This window comes from Diceros bicornis, chromosome 21, assembly GCF_020826845.1.
Source record: "Diceros bicornis minor isolate mBicDic1 chromosome 21, mDicBic1.mat.cur, whole genome shotgun sequence".
NCBI lineage: Eukaryota > Metazoa > Chordata > Mammalia > Perissodactyla > Rhinocerotidae > Diceros > Diceros bicornis.
Genome location: NC_080760.1, coordinates 44,481,374 through 44,495,897, shown reverse-complemented (window position 1 = coordinate 44,495,897; position 14,524 = coordinate 44,481,374). Strand labels below are relative to the sequence as shown.

General features: G+C 49.6%; 1 protein-coding gene across 2 annotated transcripts in view; it reads left to right on the top strand.

The window, feature by feature from the left end:
* The first annotated feature begins 13,810 nt into the window (after positions 1-13,810).
* CYRIB (CYFIP related Rac1 interactor B) overlaps positions 13,811-14,524 on the top strand; it is a 144,894-nt gene continuing 144,180 nt past the window's right edge. For both annotated transcript variants that reach the window (XM_058564935.1, XM_058564938.1), the window contains exon 1: positions 13,811-13,871. The gene's annotated coding sequence lies outside the window, so the exon portion shown is untranslated. The remainder of the gene's footprint in view (positions 13,872-14,524) is intronic.

The window sequence follows — 14,524 nt, the reverse complement described above, 5'->3', positions numbered from 1 at the left end:
GCTTGTGATCCGTGAGCTCCACCCTGTTCTCAACTGGCAGCTTTTTCAGAACAGCCGCTGGTGGGCAGGGCCCATCTTCCTAGACTCACACCCATCCCCCTCTGAAAGCCATCGTGTCTTTGACCAAGCATTCACTGTGCACCTACTGTGTGCCTGAGCCCAGGACACAGAGGGTATCAAACTGACCGTGCCTGTGTGGACGCTCAGGGTCCAGTCAGCAAACGAAGGCCCATGATACTTAAATAAAGCAGTTCCCAGGTGGGGGCCCGTCTAAATTATAATAATCCTTTTGGCAACACATAAGAGGCTCCAAAAATATTAATACACTGAGAAAAATTCCAACTCTTGGGAATTTTTCCTAAGAAAAAGGAAAGATTCATACTATGCCGTCATTTGTAAAATACATGTGACTAGTTAATTATGGAACATCCACCCAATAAAATAATATAGCCACAAAAACAGAACTACAGAACATACAAATGTGCTTAATATATGATGTTTCGAGGCAAAACCTGACAACCACCAGCAGGGGCCTAACTTACAGAGTTAAGTTGCATCATGACAAGGGAATGCTAACAGCTGTCAGAAAGAGGAGATTGGAAATTCTCCACGTGTCCAAATAGAAAGATCTCCATTACGTGGTTTATACATGGGAAATTCTGGAACGATTTGAGTGCATAGTTCTGAGGTCAGAATTATACGTCTTCGCTTTTTTATATATGTAATACATATTTATATTATACATAAAAAATATATAATAAACTGGTGGTGACAAGTCTTGGCATAACCACTTTGGGAAGAGAGTAGTAATATTTAATCAATTTGAAGCTACACATATCTACCTGTCACCCAGCCACTTCCCCACCAGGTACCGCAAGTTTCTTTCCTACATGTGCACAAGGAGACATGTAAAAGAACAACCCTGCAAAGGCACTGTTTAAAAGAGCAAAATATGTGGGGCCAGTGGTGTAGTGGTTAAGTTCGGAGGCTCTGCTTCAGCGGCCTGGGGTTCGCAGGTTCAGATCCCGGGTGCAGACCTATCTACCGCTCATCAAGCCATGCTGTGGCCACGTCCCACGTACAAAATAGAGGAAGATTGGGAACGGATGTTAGCTCTGGGCCAATCTTCCTCACCAAAAAAATAAATAAAAGAGCAAAATATTGGAATAATGCAGATGTCATCCACGGAAAAATGAGCAAAGCAATTGTGTTAAGTGTATGGAGTGGAATATGATACATTGTTGATTAATTCTTGGAACGAATTAAGCTATTTTTCAGGTGTGCTGTGTACTAGGCACTGTTCTAACACCTGAAAAATGTTCCCCACTCCCGTGGAGGGTGCGCTCTGCTGGAGCAAGGTGGGGAATGAGACCTGGAGAGAGGGAAGGACTTGCAGTTGTTCACGGGGTGGTTATGGGCGCTGTGAATCACTAGATGAGCAGACTCGGGCTACATGTAGCAACATGAACAAACAGTGTTGAGCAAAAAAGAAGGCTGCAGAAGGATTCACACAGAGTGAAGCCATTTATATGAAGTTTTAATAATCTACAAAATTGTACATATTGTTGATGGATACACCGGGTGATTAACCCCTAACTCAGGGTAGTGGTTATCTCAGAGGAAGGAGGGGGAGCCATGGGCACGGGAGGCCACATAAGGCTTTCCCTCTCTGGTCTCTGTCTCCCGGAAGGGAGGGAGGGAGGGAGGAAGGAAGGAAGGAAAGAGGGAAGGAGGGAAGGAAGGAAGAAAGGGAGGGAGAGATCTGATGCAAATATGACAATGTCCAGATAGGGCAGAGTATGTGGAGAAGGTGGTTCTGGAGTTGGCCCCAGAAGGAAGGATGTGATGTGCCCGAATTTGGCGACAGGCAGAGGAAAGGGCATTTTAGGAGGGAAGAGCTGCAAGAACAGACAGGCGTCCTTCCTATCATGCCGAAACTCTTTCATAACGTTAAAGAAATGAGAACCCAAGCTGTTTTTCCTTCCTGGACATAAGCTGGAGTCAGGATGGCCTCCCCTCTGCCCTCCTCCACACGGCACCCAGCCTCATCTCGGTCAACTTGTTCATCTCGCCTCTTGCATCCCCTGGTTCTTGTGCAATTTCAGCCAGAGGTTGTGAGAAAGCGTACGGGGTTCTCCTGTACCACAGCTGCTCAGTCTCTGCCTGCAAACCCGACCAGCCCTGGGCTCAGGAAGGTCTTCTGTGTGATGAGTTCTTCCAAGAAGTATTCACAGAGCACGTGCTGGCTGCCAGGCCCCGTCCGGGTGCTCGAGATTCCACAGGGAACGGGGTCGACAAGATCCCCATTTTCCTGAAGCTGACATCAGTGGGAGGAAACGGCAAGTAAATGAAATCTGATGGTAAGTGTCATGGAGAAGATGAAGCAAGATAACCTGATAGTGACCAGTGTCACTTGGTAATCCCAGGGTAATTTACAGGCTTCTCTTTTTTCCTCAACAAAGTTTAAAATGAACTTTGTCTATCCAAAAAAAAAATTGTTTTAGGCTAATAATTCTCTTTCACTGAAAGAAGAGGGAATTCAGGTTAAAACAGTGTCATTTTCCCAACTGTTAGTTGGAAGAATAGCTTTACTCTTTCTGTCTCTCCGAAGTACCTTTGGTGTGCCGAGAATGTGACTTTTACGAGCTGTATGTCTTTGACGATAGTCTGTTCTTTCCCTGTTCTCACCCTGGTTAGTTAGCAACAACCATTGCAGGAAGAAGCCAGTCTTTTTTTCCAATTATTTTATTGAGGTCGTAATGGTTTATAACACTGTGTAATTTCAGGTGTACATTATTCTCTATCAGTTTCTGTATAGACTAAGAAGCCAGTTCTTTCACCAATCAGGCAGCGTCTCCGAAGAGTCACTCTTTTAAACTGTAAAACAAAAATATCAAGGGGGACTATGATAATTATAGGACTTGATCTCATTCTTTCTTTTTAAAAAGCAATTTTTTTCTTCCTTTTAAGGATAAAAGGCACAGAAAGAATCATTCATTCTTCTTTCCAGAAATGTCTCGTGAATACCGTTCTGTGACGACCATGGTGTTTGGTGCTGGGAGGTGAGGTGATGGGGTCCCCAGACAGCCACACCATGTGATGGACAATGATAAAGGCCACAGAGACACATGGCTATAGGACTTCAGGACAGAACAGAGATGCTTCCAGCAGGGACAGTCAAGGCGCACTCCGCGGGGCTGGTGGCAGTCGGGCTGAGCTTTGAAGGATAGAAAGGATCCAAATGAGGCACAGAGGCTGGGGGCGCGGCCCTCTTCATCCTCTCTCAGGAGTCACCGTCCTGGCTGCCCATTGCCCAATGTCTCAAAACAGTATATTTTCTGTTTTTTTCAGTTGTTTAAGGCTGGAGGATAAATCCAGTACTTGTGAGCCCCATCTTGGCAGAAGTCCCCCCAAATCTGTTTTTATTGATAACGCCTCTTCCAGTTGGTGATCCCTACTCTCATGTTAATGTGGTTACCCAGTGACTTGGTTACAGGGTATCCATGGGTGAATTTGAATTCTAGAGTTCTTGTAATGGGGCCAACCACAGGGCTTAGGGTCCGGAGACCAGGGTCAAGTCCAGCTTCTGCTGCTAAATGGATGACTTTGGGCACCTCACCTCGACTCTCCAGCCGCCATTTCCTTTTCTGTCAGGTGGCAGTAATAGTGCCTGCCTCACCTCCAGGGATGGAGGTTCGAAGGTTAAAGAGAATGTGTGTAAAATCCCTCTGTAATCTCTGAAGCCCTATCGAATTGCAAGGGTTTTTTATTTTTTTTGGTGAGGAAGATTGGCCCTGAGCTAACATCTGTGCCAATCTTCTTCCATTTTGATTGTGGGATGCCGCCACAGCATGACTTGATGAGGAGCGTGTAGGTCCACACCCAGGATCCAAACCCGCGAACCCCCGGCCGCCAAAGCGGAGCGTGAGAACTTAACCACTAGGCCACTGGGCTGGCCACTGGGCTGGCCCCTGTGAGGTCTTTTTATAGCCATTTTTACAGGCGCTCACTTCTATCATCCAAACCAAGCTGGTGTTCAAAGAATAGCTTGATAGCAGGTCAAGCAACCTATAATTATAAATGGGAATGAAGGGCAATGCCAATATATTGGAAAAAAATCATCCATGTCAAAGACAAATGTCAATTGTACAAACACATGTGGCATTCATCTTTCGAGGATTATCTGTACTGTTTGCCACGTCTCAGTCTTCATTTGCATGTATAACCAAAACTATCGCTACAGATCATTTTTCTCAGAACCCTCAGGGGGATTTTCCTTTTGCATGAGTGTGACAGAAGAATCATTCTTACATGTGCACTTTTCCTGCCAAACTGATCATGAAGGAAGAGTGAAGACCACTGACCTCGCCGGTCAGTGCTTCGTGTGCCCCATGCTGCCCTGAGGGCTGGAGCTGCGGTGTCTCGTTGAGTCCCTGCCCTGGCCCCAGGAGCGGGGCTACCTTCGCCGGCATTTTATTGATGAGCAAGGTGAGGCTTTGAGACTCTGCAGAGTGAGTGCCAGAGCCTGTCTCCAAAACCTTCCACTATGAAAGCGATCAAGGATTCGAAATAGCCAGAATGCTTCCAACTAAGACCCTCAATTAACTTGTGTGTGTGTGCGTGTGTGTGTGTGTGTGTGTTTGTTCAGGCCCAATCCACTTCAAGAAAAAAGACGCAAATGGCCATATAAGTTTATTTTGAGAATTCCTTCCTTTTTTTTTTCAGTGTAGCTTGGGGGATTGTGCTCTGGTCGGTTTACGTCAGTGGTCCTGCTGCATTCGTTTCATTTCATTCATTCATGTTTATGCCTTCGTTCAGCTCATTTATTTAGTACTGACTGAGTTCCAGGCACTATGCCAGACACACAAAAATAACATGAAAAATAATGACTTTTAGAAGGAGGTGGCATTAAATTGTGGTTAACAGAACGGATGGAGGCATCCGTTTGCTTACTGTGTGGCCTCAGGCCAGTCATTTAGACTCCTGCGCCTCAGAGTCTTCATTTGAGAAATTGAGATAATGTACGTACGGCACTTAGCCAGGGGCTTGGCATGTAGCCAGTGCTCCATAAATTCTACCTGTTGACACCTGGCCAAGGCACACACAGCAGGAGCCGCACCCCTAAAGAACGTGATCCTGGGACTCTGGATCAACTCTGGGGCCCAGCCTCTCCTCCTCCCGTCCCCACCTGCTCTGAGGTGTGCCCACGTCTGCGGGCATGTCGCAGCTGCTCTCTCTTCTCATGCGCCAGCTTTGGGCTCCTTGCTCAGCTCTGCCAGCCTCTGACCTCCACCCTGGCCTTCACAGTTAATGTGTCCCCTTCAGAGTTGGCAGCTGTGGGTGACCTTGCCCTGCTAGGGAGCTGCCCCCCATGGTGACTGTTGGGTGAGAGGGCGGTCAAGGCTTATTCCAGAGCCCAAGGTTCCTCAAACTTGGGTGTGCGTTAGAACTACTCAGCAATGGTCGTTAAAATGCAGACTCTTAGGCCCACCCCAACCTATTGAACAAGAATCTGGGGAGTGAAGCCTGGGAATCTGTACTTTCAACAGGTCCTCCAGGGGATGCTGACACAAGTGGCTCTGGGACCCTGCTTTAGGAAAACTTGGTTTTCTCGTCTGTAAAGTGGGAATAATAATAAAACTCCAAAGTGTTGTTTTAAGCATTAAATGCAATTAATTTCATAATGAAAAATTTAAAAAGAACAAGGAGTGGGAGTCTGGAGAGCTGGGCTTCTGTCCTGTGTTTCTAACTTGCTCTGGGACCTTCTACAAGTCACTCAACCTTTCTGTGGTTCAGTTTCCTCGAGTGCGAGGGGAAGGGACTAGCACTGCCTTGTCTCCATCACAGGGTCGTTAACCGGAATCACAGGAGCCCGTGGCTATGGAAATACTCCGAAATGTAGGAAGTGCTGAGCTTCTGAAATACAGCCCCACGGAAAATGAAAACAGAGCAGGCAGGAAGCCATGAAAGCCATCCCAGAGGGATGAGCTGGAGGTGAGGAGGTCTTGACTTGGTGCAGGCCAGGGGGCATCCTTGGGGAGGCAGGGCATGTTCCTCTATGCACGGGTGACAGGAGGCCAGGAGGAGGAGGCAGCTTCAGGTGAGGCAGGAGACATCGTCACCGCAGTGAGGATGGAGAGACCAGAGCCGTCAAGACGCTCTGCGACTACAGCAGTTAGATGGGGCAAATGAGAGTCAGACCAATCACACGGAGGCATCTCCAAAAATGTCACTGGAACTCAAACCCACATTATAGAAAGATATGTACAAGGATACCATCTATGTAAAGTTGAAAAACATGTAAAACACTACTTCACATATATTTCAAAGGTGCATATATATATATATATGTAGTAAAAGTATAGATATATTTAACATTTGTATGCCACTTTTAATGTGCCAGACACTATCCTAGGTCTTTTATAAACAGTAGTTTATTTAACCCTCGAAACAACAGGCTGAGTTGATACTATTCCTGTTCCCAGTTTGCACATGAGGACCTTCCCTACAGAGAGAGTAATTAATGGTCAAAGTCACACAGCTAGTAAGTTGGTAGCAGAATCAATATTTCCACCCAGTTACTCTGGCTCCAGAATCCATGTTCCTAACTACCATGCTGGCTCTCGGTGACAAAGGGAAAGACAGACGTTAGGTCAGTGGTCACCCCTGGAGGAGGAGGGAGAGGAACAGGGGAGGGTATAGAGGGAGCACCAATTTTGTTATGTTTTGGGCTTTTTTTTTTGAAGAATCTGAACAAATATGACTGTATTAGTTTCCTAAGGCAGCCATAACAAAGTCCATAACAAAAACAGAAACTTATTTTCTCACAATTCTAGAGGCTGGAAGTCCAAGATCAAGGTGTCAGCAGGGTTTGTGTCTTCTGCGGCCCCTCTGCTTGGCTTGTAGGTGGCCATCTTCTCCCTGTATCTGCGCGTGGTCTTCCCTCTGTGCATCTGTGTCTCCATTCCCTCTTCTTATAAGGACGCCAGTCATAGTGGACTGGGGCCCACCCGAATGACCTCATTTCAACTTAATAACCTCTTTAAAGGCCCTTCTCCAAACACAGTCACATTCTCAGATACTGGGAGGTTAGGGCTTCACCATGTGAATTTGGGGTGGATGCAGTTCAGCCAATAGCAATGGCCAAATAGTCAGATATGACGGAGCTGGTGGTGGGTCCACGGGTGTGTGTTATATTAATCTCAACACTGCTTCGTGTGCATGAAACATTTCACAATGAAAAAGTCACTGCGATTGATCACAATGCTGGGCTCACAGCATGATGAAGCAATGCTGGGTGAGAAGGCACAAGAATCGAGGAGGAATATAGTGGCCACGTGCAGCCGCTCTGCAATTTGGATCAGGCTTCTCAGCCCCGGCTGCACCGGTAGAAACACCAGAAGAACTTTGAGAACATTCTGAAGTCGGGATGGTTCCCACCTCTGAGTTTCTGAGTCAGCAGGTGTGGGGTGGGGCTGAGACTTGGCTTTTCTGCAGAGTTCCCAGTGCTGCTGGTCCAGAGCCCTGCTCTGCAAGTCTGCACACTTGCAACCTGCAGACAGACACCTGTTGTTTGATGAGCACAGGGTTTTGTAAAGATTGGCACGTGAGTGCCTAAGGATGGGGCACACGCTCTCACCTTCACCACAGTCTCCACAGCTCCCTATTGCTCAGTTGGGCAGATTTCTCTGCATGAAGGGTGAGAGTCTGCAGAGAAGCTCTGCTCACTGGCTGGACCTGTCAGGCAGGGTCAGTGGCCCTTTCTTCATTGACATCAGTATCTCTTCCCCATTCGTCCATCCATTCATCATTCAACACACCTTTATTTAGCACCTGTGGTGTTTCGGGTACTGTACTAAGGGCTGGGACCACAATGCTGAATAAGACACAGTGTCTGCCTTGGAGGAAATGACACTGAAGGGGAAACAGTCGTTTCTGTCTCACACGCTCCCTCCCTTTCTCTCCTGGGTGGGTTTCAGGCTGTCAGTGGCCTCCCAGTCCGTTGTTTAAATCTATGTGGGATCAACATCCTCACGTATAAGTGAATAAAACAGCAGCATTCAACACTGTGCATATAGTGTGATTGCAACCGTATTAAAATGCATTTAATAAATGATTGAGAGATGATAACACATCAAAATGTTAAGAAAGAATGGTTGACCCTGGAAAGAGCATTATGGACGAGTTTTGCTTTCTTTCTTATACTTTTCTCTCTCGATTTTTTCCTATAATGAACATGTGCTACTTTCATAATTAGAAAAAATAACTCATATAAACACCCTCCCCTCCCTGTGCATGTATGCATGTAGGGGTGTGTGTGTGTGTGTGTGTGTGTGTGTGTGAATGCACACACCTTTGCTTGTGGGTCAGGGTAGAGAGACAGTTTATGCTTAGAGAAATGACTCAGTAAACTTAGAGAGTGGTTTTATTTCGGCGTGATCAGTGGGGGGAATTTCTGTCCCTTACACAAAGGGCCATTTGATTTCTCGCTGAACATGTCACCGATACAAGATCCCACCTCCACGTAATTGAGTTTTCCTGGACAACGAAGTTGACCCACTTACAAGGCAATTCCTCCTTCAGTAACTCTTTCACAGCAATGTCTCTAAAACAAATTACATTTCCCTGCTTTTCTTGAGGATTTAGGCTCTTAATGGAGTGTAAAGGGCTAGTTGCTCCTCCTCTAAAGGATCCCAGGGAATTTGCAGTATTTTCACTTGCTCCCATGCTCTCAGTGGTAACTGTCACTTTCTAATGTCCCAGTGACACGCCGTGCATCCTCTCCTCTCACCTCATGTCCTCGGAGGCCGGTGAGCAGCGCGGAGCTGGCTACGCCTGTTCAATCCGTCACTGCTGCCCACCACGCACTGCGTGCCGGCACATGGGAATCTGCACAGAGACGCTCCTTAGTCTGTGCAGTTCCAAGTCAGAAGAGTCCGGGCAGAAGTTTCTACAGTTCCCCCAAGAACTTCTTTGGTTCATTTTCCCCATGGACTCATGTTCTGAAAGATTTTGTATACTGTATAGTAACAACAATAACAACTGCCATGCATTAAGCACCTTCCAGGTAAAATTCTACCTTTGCTCTTCCTCTCACTCTCCACAGCAATCCTGTGGCGTAAATGTCATCATCCCCCCATTTTACGTAACAGGGAAACGCGAGGCACAGAGAGGCTAGCTGCTTTTCCTAAGGTCCTGCAGCTGATAGAAACTAAAGGCGAGAGTCAAATTCAGGCCTCTCTAACTCAACCCTGAGCTTTTCCACCGTGCCACCAGGCTCTTTTTGCACAAACACAAATTGTTATAATAATAATAAAAATCATAATAACAAAATTGCATTATTCCATACTAATTCCTTTTACTTTCAGTTGTTAAAGGATCACTTATATACACTGCCTGCTCACGTGGAGTTATAGCACCTAATTGCTGTGATTCTGACATTTTTGGCTCATTTGTGCAGCCCTAGTGTGGATATGTTGAAATACTGAAAATATGCTAAAGGTCCTGCTCACCAGCTCCTCCTCTCCCTACACCAAATTTTTCTTCCTTCCTCCCTTTTTTTATTCAGGTGGAATTCTCATAACCAATAGTTAACCATTTAAAAGTGAACAACTCAGTGGTATTTAGTACATTGACTATGCTGTGCAACCACCACCTCGATCTAGTTCCAGAATATTTTCATCACCCCAAAAGCTAACCCCGTATCCATTAAGCAGTTACCCCCCATTCTCCCCTTCTCCTAGCCCCTGGAAACCATCACTCGCTAGCTTTTGAAGCCCCAGGTTCTGTGTCCCCAGGTTGGGTCCCTGTTCCAGCCTGAGGGCCAGCTCTCTCTCCAGCCCCCTGAGTGGGATTCCCCAAACTGAAGGGGCGCCTGAGCCACCTGCAAGCCCCCTTGTGCACAGCCCTCCTGCAATTCCAGGACAGCAGCCCCTCACCTGCTCTGGCTTTGAGCCCCTTCCCTTAAGGCTGTTGGTTCTGAATGGCTAGAGGTGTGGGGACCCCGACAACCGGGTAAGTGGAATGTCCCTGAGTTTGCTTGTACCCCGATGGGATGTGGAGTCTGCTTAATTGCAAATACTAACCAGCAGGACAGAAACAGAACCCCCGTGTCTCCTGACTTGCACCTTCTGTTACCTTCTGCACACACCAGCATTCACTCTTGTAAAAGGCAAATGCACAGCAGGGACATGCATATTTTGAGGGGCTTTTGCACATGTGATGGGAAGAGCCAGCACTTGGCTTGAAAGATGTGTGGACTGCATGTGCTATGGGAGAATAGGATTCTAAGATTGAAACTAAAATGTGCATGCTGTTTCACAGCTTATAAAGCATTAAAAATTCACTCTCTCATACAGTCTTCTCAACAACAGAAGATAACGTTATTATCCCACCTTACAGGTGAGGAACTTAGGAGTTGAATGACTTGCCCAAGGTTGGACAGGTAGAAACTGCAGGCAGGCCTTCCTGACTTCCAAATCAGTGCTCTTTACAGGATGCTAGGTGTTACTGAATGTTTATGTCCCCCCCAAATTCATATAAGCCAGCCCTGGTGTTCTAGTGGTTAAGATCTGGTGCTCTCATTGCTGTGGCCTGGGTTCATGTGCCGATGGGGAAACCACACCATCTGTCTGTCATTGTCATACTGTGGCAGCTGTGTGTTGCTGTGATGCTGAAGGCTATGCCATCAGGATTTCAAATACCAGCAGAGTCACCCATGGTGGACAGGTTTCGGCGGAGCTTCCAGACTAAGACAGACTAGGAAGAAGGAGCTGGCCACCCACTTCCGAAAAAATTGGCCGTGAAAACCGTGTGAACAGCAGCGGAGCATGTCTGATACAGCGCTGGAAGGTGAGAGGACAGTGCAGAAAGACCCGCAGGGTTCTGCTCTGCTGTCTACACAGTCGGGAGGAGTCGGAATTGACTCTAGGGCACTAACAACAGAAGATTCACGTGTTGAAACCTAATCCTTGATGTGACAGTATTGGGAGGTGATCAGGTCATGAGGGCAAAGCCTTCATAAATGGGATTAGTGCCCTTATAAAGAGACCCCAGAGAGCTCCCGCCCCTCTTCTGTCACGTGAGGACACAGAGAAGAAGGTCCTCAGGGAACCAGGAAGCGGGCCTTCACCAGACACCAAATCTTGGACTTCCAGCCTCCAGAACTGTGAGAAAGACATATTTGTTGTTTAAGCCCCTCAGTCCATGGTATTTTGTGACAGCAGCCCGGCAGACTGAGACACTAGGCTTCTACCTGCCATCATCAGGGTGCTACCCCAGGGAAACAGAGCAGGTCACTGCACGGGTGAATTGGCAGAGGTGTTCCCAGGCATTATCCAGATTTCCATTTACTTGAATTTGTCAAATCTATCAGGCCCTGATTGAATGTGCCAAGACCAGAGGCCAGAATCATCCTCTCAGCCTCACTGTGACCGGTGAGTGGAGACACACACATATGAGTTGGACTCATCCCAGGCATCTCTAAATTCAGTGGAGTGCAGGCTAAGCATGATCCAGCCCGTCCACACCTTCACCTATTCTTCCCTGCTTCTCCACCCCCTACAATGCACTCTGTTACATTCACTCCAAAGTGTTTGCAGTTCCCAAGCATGCCAGGAAGTTCCCCTGGTCCTACTAATGCGCTAGGTTCTACACATGTGCTATTTCATTTACTGCCCCTCCCAACCTAATGAAGCAGTTATCGTCAATTCCATTTCACAGATGAGCAAAGTGAGGCTCAGAGTGGCTAAGTGCTGGGCTTTGGAGCCAGACCATCTGGGTTCACACCCAGCTTCCCCACTATCTAATTAGTATGACCTTGGGCAAATTCTAGCTCTCTCCAAGCCCCAGTATCTTGCATAACACTGAGGATGATGAATCTGCCTCGTGAGTCTGTTGTGAGAATTAAAGTAGAGAGGCACAACGTTTGGCACCTGGTAGCTACTTCAAAAATGTTCGGAATTATTCATGCCCACTTTGTAAGCGCCCAAGAAAGTAACTCAATTCCGCTCAGCCCTGTGTAATTCCTTTTCCTGCTTCTTGTGTTCACAGTTCAAGACCCTGTTTCTCACCTCCTCACCCCAGCAGGCAAAGTAGGCATCAGTTCCCCTCTTTTAGGGGTGACAGCTCAGATGGTTAGGCAAACTGCCATGTGCTTCTTTCTTTTTTGTTTTCACTTTGCTTAAATGCCTCTCAAAACTTCTAGGAAGGGTTTTCTGATCTCCTTCTGTGGCCCTCTCTTTGGTTCCCTCCCTTCCAGGTCTAGTACACACCCTTCCCTGCTCTGTCTCTTCTACACACTGTCATCTGTGCTGCTTTCCTGCAGATGCAAAGTCACGTGGCACCCCTCAGGACCAGGAGCCCCGTGGAAGTGCTGTTGGAATCGTCCCATCTTGGTGCCCCCAGCTCTTAGCACTGGGCCTGGGCAAGAGAAAAGGCTTCAGACATCTTTGTTAAAGAAACGAATGGGTCATAATCAGGTAAATCAACGCTCAATATTATGTGGTCACATCACAACCACCTTCCTCCCTCGACTGCAACACCTCCAGGAGAGCTGGGGGTGGAGAGTGGAAAGACAATGAAAGCTTTTGCGGCAAGTCTTTGGATGCCCTGCTAGAGCTCAGTGGAAAGATACTTTAAAGAACATTGTCTATATTCCTGAGAAATTTGGCTGAATTTCAAGACAATGGGAGGATGGGCTTGAGAGCTGGGGAGCAAGGCAGAGGGAAGAACAATCATCTCAGTTTCCTAGCCATGTCTTGTGACATGGAGGAAAATGCACTCTTTGCCATTACAGACAAGGGGAAAGATGGGGTCTCCCCCAACACACCGGAGCTGGAATTATAGCGAGGAGCTTGTGTCTGGGACTTTCTGTACTAAAAGTCCTTGGAGAGCCACTTATGACAGCACAGACCCCCCCACCCCAATCTCCCCTCGCTCTGCTTTATTTTTCCTCAGCACTTAGGCCACAGACACATCAGATATTCATTTTATTTATTTCCTGTCCAACCCCCCCCCCCAGGCAAGGATTGCATTTGGGTTCTCAGCTGTGTCCCCAGGCCCTAGAACAGCCCTGGCACTTACTAGGCCCTCAGTAAATATCTGTTGAGGGCTGAATGCAGGTTTGCATGCATATCCTCTCACTGACCCCGCGGCGGGGTGGCCCTGGCAGGGATTGGCATCATTCCCAAGGTGCAGGTGAGGGGGCAGCGGACCCAGAGACAGGAACCTGGCTGGCCTGAAGGTCGGAGGGCTCGAGCTCGAGCTGGAGCCCTGCCCGCCAGGCGGTGACCCTGGGCCATCCCTGCCCCTCCCAGAGCTGGACTTTCCTCCTGGTGACGAGCCCCCCGGCGCACCCCACGCGCGCTCACTCGCCCGCTGTGACTTGCCCAAGGTCACCCCAGCCCTGGGTCAGGCCGCCCCGGCCCGGGAGAGCACAGGCACACCGGCGCCGCGACCCCCCTCCCGGGACCCCGGCGCCGGGTTTTGGGGCGGGGGCGGCGCGGGGCGGTCCCGGGGGCCGCGCGCGCTGACGCGGGGCCCGCGATGCGGCGGGGACGGGGCGCGGGGGGAGGCGGCGGCGGCGGCGCGCGTCCTCCTTTTGTGCGAGCGCCGGCGGCTCGGCTTCTCGAAGGTAAACAGCGTTTCCTCTTCCTCCTCGAGGCGTCTCTTCCTTTTATAGTTATTTCTCGCCTGGCACTCGCCCGGGCCGCTGCGCTGCTGCTGCCGCCGCGCCGGGGGCCGCTCGCAAACCTGTGGCGGTGACGTGAGACCGGCCAACCCGGAAACGGCGGCGGCGACGCCGAGGCTCCGAGGCTCCTGCGCTCCAGCGCCCGCGGCCGCGCTCCCCTCGCCGCTCGCCCGGCCGCCAGGTACGTGCCCGGGCTCCGCCGCCCGCGCGCGCCCTTGGAGCCGATCTGCACCCGGTGAGGGCGCGGGGTGCGGAGCGCGCGCCTGATGGGAGCGGGCAGGGGTGGGGGTGCGATCCGGGCCGCGCCGGGCCCCGCGGTTGGAGAGGGGTGCCGCACGGGTGGGGGCGCCGGGATGATGTGCCTCGGGTGGGCCGGGGCGCCAGGACGCGAGGGGCGCACGCCGCGGGGCCGCCGCTGGGGTCCACCCAGCTGCGGGGAGCGCGCAGCGGCGCGGGCGCCGGGAGGGCGGGCGTGCTCAGGGGGCTGCCCCCCGCAGACCCCTCCTGGGCGCCAGGTGAGGGCGCAGGGTCTGACCCCGGGCGTCGTGCAGCCCCCCCAGCCAACTTCCATTGGGGGCTTGGAAGGCCAGTCGCTTAGAATTGAGGAACTAGAAGGGGTGAACAAAATCTCCATTGGCCTCAAGACTTCCTCCTGGGGTAACCACCCGCCTGTGTTTAAAGAGCACTTCCTCTTTGCCCTTTATCTTTTCATCGTCTTTTTGTTTCCTAAATGGAAGTTCAGTGTTAACGGGTGGATGCCCTTGCGGTCTGCAGAGCTTTCCTGGGGCGGTGTACACACCGTGGGTCTCGGACCTGTGCGTCCTGTGCCGGGAG